General features: G+C 42.8%; 1 long non-coding RNA gene across 6 annotated transcripts in view; it reads left to right on the forward strand.

The window, feature by feature from the left end:
• Nucleotides 1–9,147, forward strand: part of LOC107216301 — a 16,277-nt gene extending 7,130 nt beyond the window's left edge. For 3 of the 6 annotated variants that reach the window (XR_001518863.3, XR_001519115.3, XR_001519051.3), the window contains exons 3-5: nt 1,018–1,182; nt 1,998–2,070; nt 8,301–9,147. This is a non-coding gene — a long non-coding RNA (uncharacterized LOC107216301). Of the gene's footprint in view, nt 1–1,017; nt 1,183–1,997; nt 2,112–8,300 lie in introns of those variants that run through there. The other 3 variants (XR_001518917.3, XR_001519159.3, XR_004499859.1) reach the window with 3 other exon arrangements.
• The last annotated feature ends 1,965 nt before the right edge of the window (nt 9,148–11,112 follow it).

The following is an 11,112-nucleotide window of genomic DNA, read 5'->3' on the forward strand; positions in this document are numbered from 1 at the left end:
GGCACTGGGTGGGCTCTGAGGTCTGTCCCAACCCAAACCATTCCAGGATTCTGGGATTGAGGAGCTCTGAATTCATGTACAAATGTCATAGCTACTGCAGTTGGACAGCTCTTAATCACTCAATTTCTATAATTGTTACTGCTGTTGGTTCATGCATTGCTGTGTTCAGCTGCAAGAAAAGGATTAAATAAATGTAGTCTGATTATTCCTGAGTTTATCATTAATGAACTGTGTAGGAGGCTACAGATTTTGCTCAAATCCATTTTGGATGTAGCTCCACTTGTGGAGTCAACCTGATCCAAACTTGACCTGGTTTTTCATTTGTTGTTTTCAAGTTTTGCTGAGCCAGAACTGAATAGAAGAACTCAAATAACAAATTAACCTAAACTGAAAGCAAGGGGGAAAACTGGATGAATTTAGAATGATCCATACATTTGTTTATGTTCCCCATTATCACAGAATCCTCGTGGAATGGCTTGGTTGGAAGGGACTTTTAAGATCATCCAGTTCCAAACCCCTTCCATTTTTCTACCTGATTATTTCTGGGACATCATTTAACAAATAGATTTAAATTGTTTAGAATAATCTCATTTCTATCTTTGCCTCAATCCAGAGCTGAAATGTATGGATTAATTGGTTCAGAATGACAGCATTTCTCATTTGGAATAACCATAGGGAACCTGGGGCTACCCAAACTTTTTTTTTTTGGCTACCCAGAACCTGTTTTTCTGGTTTGGGTTTTGGTTTTGTTTTTTTTTTAATTAGTTTTGAAATCTTTGCTCTGAGGCCAGTCATGTAAAATCACAGAATGGTTTGGATTGGAAGGGATTTGACTTAAGGAATTCAATGGGAGAAGTTTTACTGTTTATACAAAGTCAATGACAAAAGCTACACTTTTCAGGAGCTCAGAGATGATTAAGTCTAATAAAAAAGTAATTTCAAATCTGGTTCATGTGCTGGACAATTTTGAGATGATTCCATGGTTTCTATAAGCACATCTGACAAATTGTTTTTCAGAGCACCTGTGTGGAAAGGCTGTTCTTTAACACCAAGGAGGGAGGAGAAGAATGAAGTGATGCCCTGAACAACAGGAAGTAAATTGAAATCCATTATTTTTGGTGAAGAAATCAGCAAATCCCAGCACTGCATCACACAAGTGGTGGTGTTCCTGAAAGGAGGAAGGTAATAAAAAAGAAATTAAAATCTCTGTACCACATAGAGGGACTGTACACACATTAAATCTCACCAATATTTTCTAAAACGTTTCCCCACTGCACAGAAATTTCCTTTTCATTAAAAATTATGCTTTAAAGTATATAAGACTTCAAAGAACTAATGAGAAAATACTACAGAAGGCAGCAAAATAAACTTATTTATTCACACAGGAAGGTGAGAAAAGCTGATTGAGATGAAACAAAGCTGGGGGAACATCCAGGAAAAAAAGTCTAAATAAAGTGTTTTAATTGACAGAGGTACAGTAAAAGTAAATAACTCCATAAAATATAATATTGGTCAAGGATTTTTAAAGGTATTTAAGAATGAACTAATTTTCCAGCCAAAATACAGTTTTGAAGGGAATTCTCTCAGAGGAGCTGTCATTAGATACTTTAAAAAAGGCTTGAACTGACTGGAAATTGCACTGAGCTTCACTTGCCACTCAGGAGAATTAGCAAATAAGGAAAATAATGTAATGAAATGTGTAGAGATGACAAAAACAGTGGATAAAACAAAACAAGTGGTTTAGATAAAAAAAAAAAATATATATATTGCAAGAATTTGGCAGGGAAAGAAAATAATGACTGAATATCCTGAATAAAAAGTACTTAGGAATCAGAAAAGAAATTAAAGAAATAAATAATTAGGTATTAATTAGGTAATTTTTCCTAGTAAAAGGTTGTTACTGGATGTTGTGAGATTCTGAATGATGATGGGCAAGTTGATATCTTTAAAAATGTTGTGAAAAAAAAACCCTTTTTACAAAATAGTGAATTTTGCAGGCATGTGTGTGACAACTGATGGATATGGAGGAATTGTTTGGGAATTTGGAAGATAACCTATGGCAGGATACAGGTATGGAGAATAAAACCCCAAATAAATACAAAATAAATGCACATTCCAACTAAAACTTGTAAATTCTGCCAGCAGCAATGAATTGTAGTACACAGTGTGAAAAAAAAAAAAAGTGTTTTGTTAAAAGGATTTTCAAATAATATTAAAATAATCATGCAAAGTTAATGTGTATAAATTGACTGACTCTTAGAGTGCTGAGAGCCCTTGAAAAACAATTTGGGATTTATCCAGATATTGAAAACATTGAGAGCTGTATTAAACAAAAATTGCAGTGCCCAACATTCATGTGAATGCAAAGTTTTGTAGTGACCTCAAAGGGGACTGAAAAATGGAACAGAATTTTTTAAATTTCATTTTTTTAAATATTGATTTGGGACCAAAGGAAAAAAAAATGGTACCAGTGAGTGATCTCCACACCCTCAGCTGTTTACATTTTCCTGTGACATAAATAGCTTTTGAAACTCCAAGTGTAAGATTACAATTCATGGCTCAGCTCTTTCTCCTGGTTGTAAGGAGTGTGTAAGCAGGGGTGCTGTGTGAGGTGTGTTAATGGCAGGAGATTTCCACCCTGACTGCTCAGGTGCTTGCAGCTTCCTGAGGCAGTGAACACAGATTTTTTAGTTTTTTTTTTTTTTGTCAAATAGGAAGAAAACTCAGTGGCTTAAACAGATTTTTCCACTGGTACATTATAGATAGGAGACACCAACCAAAAATGTTTAGTGGTATAGTGTTTTTAATGATATATTTTCAGTATTTTGGATTGGAGTAAGGGACAGTATGAAATGAATTTTCATAGAAGGCTGGACAGGGCTTGGAGCAGTTTGGGACAGTGGGAGGTGACCCTGCCCATAGCAGGGGTGGCACTGGATGGGCTTAAAAGTCATTTCCAACCCAAACAATTCCATGGTTCTGTGATTTCTGAGCTGAGCTTGAGGAATGACTCAAAAAAACAAATCCTTTCTGTCAGGGTAAGGAGCAGAGTGAGCAGGGCCCGAAGATCATCAGGGTGTTAAAGGAACACACAGGGAAAGCAAAATCACAGAGAATGGAATTAAGGAATTAAAATTTCTGTTCTTGCCTCCGAGTTTACAGTGCAAGAGTTCCACAGAATCCCAGAATTCCTGAGGCTGGAAGAGCCCTCCCAGCCCATGGAGTCCCAGCTGTGACCTGTCCCCACCTTGTCCCCAGCCCAGAGCCCTGAGTGCCACGTCCAGGTGACACCTCCAGGGATGGGCACTGCAAAGCTCCCTGGGCAGCCCCTGCCAAGGCCTGAGCTCCCTTTCCATGGGCAAATTCCTGCTGCTGCCCACCCTGAGCCTCCCCTGGCCCAGCCTGAGGCCTGAGCTCTCCTCCTGTCCCTGTTCCCTGGCAGCAGAGCCCGACCCCCCCGGCTGTCCCCTCCTGCCAGGGACTTGTGCAGAGCCACAAGGGCCCCCTGAGCCTCCTTTGCTCCAGGCTCAGCCCCTTTCCCAGCTCCCTCAGCCCCTCCTGGGGCTCCAGCCCCTTCCCAGCTCCGTTCCCTGCCCTGGACACGCTCCAGCCCCTCCAGGGCTCTCCTGCACCAGCCACAACTGGACACAGACTCGAGTTGAAATCCATGTTGTCCCAAATCCATGTTGTCCAAGAACTGCCTGCAGTGTGTTCCACACTAACCAGGTGGGGAAGGCAAACATGAAGATCCATGTTTAAGTGCTCCCAGGATTTCCTGGGACAATGATCTTCCCAGACAAAGCATCATGTGGAAAACAATTTTTTTTAAAAAAAAGCCTTTATGCAAAAGAAGCAAGAGAAGAATGGATCAAAAACTGTCAGGATGAAAGAGAAATAAAACAGAACAAAAAGGTCAGTTTTCAGAGAAGGGGAGATCACAGGAGGAGTCTGCAGGGAGCTGTGCTGGGACTGGTGCTGCTTCATGTATTCCTCAATGATCTGGAGAGGGGCTGAGCTGGGAGACACCACAGACTGCTGAAGCTATTGAGGTATTCAGGTAAAGGAAAGGTAGAGGACAAACTGAGGTGCAGTTAAAGGGCTGGCTGGAGAACTGGATAAAGATCTGGCAAGAGTGAGTGACTGGATACTAAACTGGCAGATAAAATCTGATGTAGTAAAGTAGTTCACACAGGGGGAAATTCTGTGTCCATAAGGATAGGCTCTTAGTTGTTTTGCCACTCACAACTGAGATCTTTGGGTTCTGATTAATATTTCCATGAAAATATTGGCACAATGTTCCTTTTTACTGAGAGAAACAAATCAAATATTTGGAATTAAGAACACAAAATAAAGAACAAACCAGAGAACATTGTAGCACACCTGCCCTGGTATAAATCCATAGTTCTCTGTATACTGTGCAGTTCTTTTCCAGATATCTTAAAAGGCTTCCAGGACCTGAAGGAGCTGACGAAAGAGATGGAGAGAGATAATTCCCAAGGGATGCAGGGCCAGGAGCCAGGGAATGGCTGCCAGGGGCAGAGGGCAGGGCTGGATCTTGGCATCTTGGGCAGGGATTGTTCCCTGGCAGGGTGGGCAGGGGCTGGGATGGAATTGCCAGAGCAGCTGGGGCTGCCCCTGGATCCCTGGCAGTGCCCAAGGCCAGGCTGGACATTGGGAGCTCCTGGGACAGTGGGAGGTGGCCCTGACATGGTAGGGGTGGGAATGGATGGGCTTTGAGGTCCCTTCCAACCCAGCTCATTCCAGGATTCTGTGATTTCTGTGTTCCTGTAATTCTGTGATCTCAACTCCGAGCCAATTCCAAAAAACAGAATTTCAGAGAAAAATCCTCTCATCCCTGCATTCCCTTACACCCTTAGCCATGGCCTTCAAGGACAACTGGAAGCTGCTGCAGAGAGCCCTGGGTTTGGACTTTTTGACACTTGGGAAAAGGAACAGCAAATGCTTGGAAAAGTTTCTCACTTTGGAAGTAACTTTTAAGGAATTTTTTCCCCCTGGAACAGATCTGTGTTGCCTATAAAACCTTGTGTTATTGTCCCTTTGGCTAAGAATGTGATGCTCAGAATCTGGAATTTGGGTAGAAATTAATACCACAGAGTTGGTGTATTTACTATAATTTATTACATACCAATTTAACTGCCTTGAAAAGCAACATAAAAAAGACAACAAAAAGTTCTTTCTTGTGACAATCTAAGCAAGAAATATTTTTTTTGCTGCTGTTTTCAGCCTTTGAATCTTGAAGTTGCTTATAAATTTCCCTGACCAAAATATTACCCTTCCAAAAAACAAAACAAAAAAAAAACCAAACCCAAATTCTCCTTGTTCCTTCCACTTAAAACAGATGAAAAAAAGAAAAAAAAAGATAGGGGAGGTTTAAAGAATAAAAAATCAGCCTGAAGCAACACCCAGGACAGAAAACTTCTTCCAAGCAGTTAAAGCTTGGCAAACCTGCAAACAATGGAAAACAAACAAACAAGGATCAGTTGAGTGTTTGTCTCAGCCTGAATGTTCTGGACACACACAAAACCTCCCAAACTATCCTCAAATCCCCAAAATAAGGTCAGGAAGTGTTCTGTTCCTGATGTTTCACATTGGAAAAGCCCCTGTGTGTTCTGTCCATCCCAAATATAAAGTTCCTGTGCAAATTTGAGTTTGTTTTTTATATATATAAATTACATTAGTTTGTGCTAATTAATTAAATTTATTTAATTAATATAATTCTTCAGAAATGTATTAATTGAGACTTTTATGTGTCAAATATGAGATTTACATGTGATACTCATACACCTAGAATGGAGTAGAGTTTATTCTAACAGAATAAATGAAATAAATATCCAGAGTAGGTTACATTATATTGATTTTTAAAAATATTTATGCTACTACAGGTGTATTTGGCTACTTGGAATTTTCTCAATGCTTTTAATTAAGTTTTCTTTTAATTTGTTTTAATTTCTTTAAGTTTTTAACTGGAAGTCTTTATGTTCTGCCTGAAATTTGGGTCCAGTTTTACCTATTTGAGGTAATCCCTTTCAAAAACTGCTCTGTCAATATATCAAAATTTGGTTGAGGTTTTATTGTGAAAAGACTTGCTGTTACACATAGGTTGGAAGAGGGGAAAACAATGGGATTGAGGTGATTTTTCAGCTTTTCTTTTGGGTTTTATATAAAGCAAGAGAGAAACTTTCTGTGTTGGGAGCACAAGTGTTGTGAGTCCTGCTCCAGGATGGGAACACTCAGGAGAGGAGAGGATATTTTAGTGGAAAGAGATCTAAAACCATTATCTAAACCATCATCTAATTCAATTGTACTCATCAACCTGATGGGCCCTGCCCACAAAAATATCAAATACCTGGAGTTAAGGTAATTTCATTGTCCAGAAAGGAAAGGATTTATGGGCAATGCTGTTAGAGCAGAGAAGGGGTTTGGTGCAACCCCTGCCTCAGAGAGTTTCTTGTGCAGCTGCTGCTCAGTGAAATCTTTTCCATCTCCATGGATTTGCCAACTTTACCAAGGCCACTGGACAATTTCAATCCTGAGAGGTTTCTTGGGGAACAATTTAACTATTTATGAAATACCAGTTAAACAAGCAACACATCTTCCATTATGCTACCAATGCCTGTCAATTGTCCCCAGTTTAAACCCATTTTTTTATCATTCCTTATATCAGGGAATCATAGATCCCAGAGTGGTTTGGGTTAGGAGGGATTTTAAGGATCACCCAGTGTCACCCCTGCCATGGCAGGGACAGTTCCCACTCTCCCAAGCTGCTCCAAGCCCCAGTGTCCAACCTGGAACTGCCCCAGGGCAGCCACAGCTTCCCTGGAAAACCCGTGCCAGGGCCTTCCCAATCCACAGCAATTGTTCCCCAAATCCCATCCAGTCCTACTTTCTGTCAGTTTGAAGCCATTCCCCCTTGTTCTGTCACTCCTTTATGGTCCCATCCAACCCAAACCAGATTCTATGATTCTGCCCCAGATTTGTTTTTGAGGTGCTGGACCCTTTGCAAAGTTTTCTGATGTCCTGACACCTGAAATCCAGGACTTCTCCATGGTTGTTTTTTAACTCACCCAGGCAGTTCTGCAGCTGGGAGTCACTGCCAGTAGGGAAGAGGGAGCCCTGAAACTTCTTTAAAAGGATGGGGATGGAGAACTCCTCCATCCCTTTACTCCTCAGAGGGAACTGGGGCCTGATTTACCCATGTCAGAGGTGGCTAGCTCCAGCCCCAAATGCTTTTTGTGCTGTTTTCCTTCCCACAGCAGTTTCAGACTGGTGCCCACGGTGCTTCCCCCTCAGGTGCCCGTGGTGTTGTGCCCTCTCCAGAGTTTCAGCTGCCCTGGGAATGCTCCAGGGATATCCCCACCCTGGGAGTGCAGCCCTGCCCAGCAGTTATTTTGGGAGCTCCATCCTGGCAGGACTGGGCCCTGCAGGCCTGGCTGGTCCCTCTGGAATTTCAGCAGGGATCTCAGCAGAAGGTCAGCACCGACCTTGCATTGCCAGTTCCCTGGAATAGCTCACGGAGGGGAAATGCAGGCCCCAAAAACGGTGCCCTACAAAAGAGGATTAGGCTAATGTAGGCAATTAGCCTACATTAGTGATGCCACAGAACAGCTCCAGGGCCTGGCAGTGGGGAACTGGGGCTGAAATGCACCTCATGGGCAGGTGAGGTACACACAGCTCCTCTGCTTTATGTGCACAGCAGAAAATACAAACTCTTTATTCTGGGTTACTAATTCTGAGTGCATCACCCCTTGATTAGACCCTCAGCTCTTGTCATGGCTTTTTATTCCTTGCAGTGCTCTGACAGACCCACCTTGGGCAGAGGTGGTGAATAAAGAGATTCACAGAAGTTCTGGAAGCTGGTGGCTTGGCAGAGGTTGATCCTGGCTATTCACTAAACCATCTCTCACTTTGGGAAAAGCTCGGCTGTTTTGGGATGTTTCACCTGAACATCAGGAAGAACTTTTCTGTGCAGGGACTGAGCACTGGAGTCCTCTGGGCAACCTGTGCCAGGGCCTCATCATCCTCACAGTATTTTGTTGTAATCTCTAATTTAAATTTACTCTTTGTCAGCTTAAGGCCATTCCTCCTTGTCCCATCACTACATGATCTTGTAGTAAGTCTCTCTCCATCTTTAATTTGAACTAGGAGGGGAAAAAGGAAGACAACAAAGCATTTCTGCTTCTACTGCTGCTTCTACTGAAGAATGACTTCTTAGCCTAATGAAGCTCTGTGACAATTTTAGAAAAATTTATTTAAAATTCATCACAATTTCTTTTTCTTAGCTAGCAGGAGGTTCATCAAGTGGACACCAAGCAGAACATGCTTCTAAGAACTTTCTTGAATGGATTTGTGTCAGGATACCACAGATATCATGGTCAGGAATTTCAAGAACAAAATCCCTGGGGAAGCTGCACAAGGAGCTTTCTCCTGAGAGCAAGAACCAAGTTTTCATTTTGGCCAGCAAAGACACCAGTGCTGCTGCACAAGAGAGCAGGGAATTGGTGTTGAAAAGGGAAGGAGCCACTGAAGGAGCTGATTTTAATGGAATTGAGGACAGTTTTTGACTCTTCCAGGAATTCCGACAGAGAAGCAAAAGCTGGCCATTGAACAGGTGTGGATCCAATGATGTTAACAGTCAGCAGAACCAAAGATTTTTTTTTAAAGAGCCATGGATTGTACTGGTCCTTTTGGATGTGAGGGGAACTTTATGATTAAATTAACATTTTTTTTTTAATTTTCTAACACAGGGAAACCAGATTGGAAATTGAGGTGTAGAGAAGCTCCCAGTTGGAAATACTTGACATTGTAGCACTTGATTTACAAAAGTTTTAAAGAATCACAATTCTTCAGAATGCCTGATTTTAACAGGAACTCTTCTGCACTCCCATAAATGTATTTATCATGGAAAGTGGTCTTAGGAGGACTTCTGGGATACAACTTCCAAGTATGCATTTTCCCTAGGATAACTAACACAGCCTTTTTCCTGGACACTTCTTCTTCTCCAGAAAACTCCATGGTTTTGGGGAAGGATTTTCACAGAATCACTGAGGTTGGAAAAGATCTCTAAAATCATCAAGTCCAACCTGTGCTTGATGCCCACTTTGTCCCCAGCCCAGAGCGCCTCATCCAGGTTTTCCTTGGACACCTCCAGGGATGGGGACTCCAAACCTCCCTGGGCAGCCCCTCCAACACTTAACAATCATTTCCATGAAAAAAAAAAAATTTCCTCCTGATATCCAGAAATTCCTGCCTGATGTTTTAAACTGGAAAAGAAACTTTTCATACTCAGGAGCGTGATCTTCACCACAAGTGTGAACACCAAGGAACACAATTCCAGAGAGTATCAGGGAGAACTCAGGGAGATGCACTTTTTTTTTTGGGAACAAGCCTCATCCAGCAGCAATTCCAGGACCTTCTGGTCCAGAGGCGTGCCAACCTACACAATGTGCAGCTCTGGCTGTCAATCCAATGCCGGTACTATCGAAGCCGGCTCTGATGATGACTCAAAAGCCGATCTATCTCCATCCGAATGGGTTACCATGGCAACCCCTCTGGCCTAAAAAGAGCTGGACCACATTAGTTACTTAGCAGCACCTTTTTGACAGGCGAAACACAAGCTGCTCCCTCCAGATGATGGTTTCATTTAGAACTGCGGCTGTCTGGGAGCTGCCGCGGCGCTATGGGAAGCGTTGGTGATGTAACCCATGGAGGAGAACTTCTGCTGGGACTTCACTTGGGGTTGGTGCCCAGCACCAAAGGAATTGAGCTGTGTGGTGGCTTTGGTGGAGAAACACAACAGCAGAATCTTTCTTTCTGTATTATGATGGAATTCTTCCTCAAGATCTTCCAGCTTGGGTCTGGTGTCCTGAGAGGGCCCCTCTTCCATTAGGATACAGAGGATTATTGGAATTGCTGCTGGTCCAACACAGCATCTACATCAAAACTTGCACCCAAAGTACAAATGTTGAGCCCTGGAAAACTCAGGGTGCCCATGGCTGCTGTGAAAGAAGCCTGGAGTTCCGGCAGAGATAGAAACCCTCAAGAAGGAAAACTGCAGGGCTACAAGGGCAGGTTGGATCAGGGAATGAAGCCTTCCAGAGCACACAGTGAAGAGGCAAATGAATCCCTGTACTCCATGTAGGAAGGCTGAAAAGGGAAAAAGTAGAACACATTTCCCATAATCACACTCTACTCCAGAGAATCAAAGTTTGGGTTGGAAGGGGCCTTAAAGCCCATCCAGTGCCACTCCTGCCATGGCAGGGCCAGCTCCCACTGTCCCAGGAGCCCCCAGCCCCAATGTCCAGCCTGGCCCTGGGCACTGCCAGGGATCCAGGGGCAGCCCCAGCTGCTCTGGGCACCCTGTGCCAGGGCCTGCCCACCGTGCCAGGGAACAACTTTCTCATATTCCTAACATAAAATTCCCCTCTTTCAGTTTGAAATCACTCCCCCCTGTCCTGTCACTCCAGGTCCTGATGAATTGTCCCTCTCCAGCTTCCCTGTAGCCCCTTTCAGACTCTGGAAGTTGCTGTGAGGTCTCCACACAACCTTCTCTTCTCCAGGCTGCAGAGCCTGGGACAGTGGAAGGTGTCCCTGCCCATGGCAGGGGTGGCACTGGATGGTTTGTAATCCAATCATAGAATCAAACTGATTCTATAGTAGTAGAGTGTGATTATGGGTACTATGTCCCATTTTTCCCCTTTTCAGCTGTTTTGTTACATCTGTTCCACTTCTTTAGACATTATTTTCTCTCTTACATCCCATTTCTGCACTTTCCTCCTCATTTTTAATGTGCTTTTTTCTTATTTTTTCACGTTTTTTCTGCTTATTATTGTTATTTTTGGTTCCAAACATTCTGCTTTCTGAGGGGTGGTCTCTTAGGAAGAGAAGCCCAAGCCTATCCACTAATGCATACAGAATGTACACAAACTCTCGTCTTCAAGTACTGCAAACCTACATCAGGTGTGATGGAGAGTTAAAAAAAAAAGACTCTCAAGTCTTCCCTGTCTTAGCAGTCCCTCCCTTCCTAAAGAAAATTTAAAAAAGAGTAAGATTTGATAATTTTTGATAAGCAAGAACTTGGATTCCTTTTATCCA

This window comes from Parus major, chromosome 1 (genome assembly GCF_001522545.3).
Source record: "Parus major isolate Abel chromosome 1, Parus_major1.1, whole genome shotgun sequence".
NCBI lineage: Eukaryota > Metazoa > Chordata > Aves > Passeriformes > Paridae > Parus > Parus major.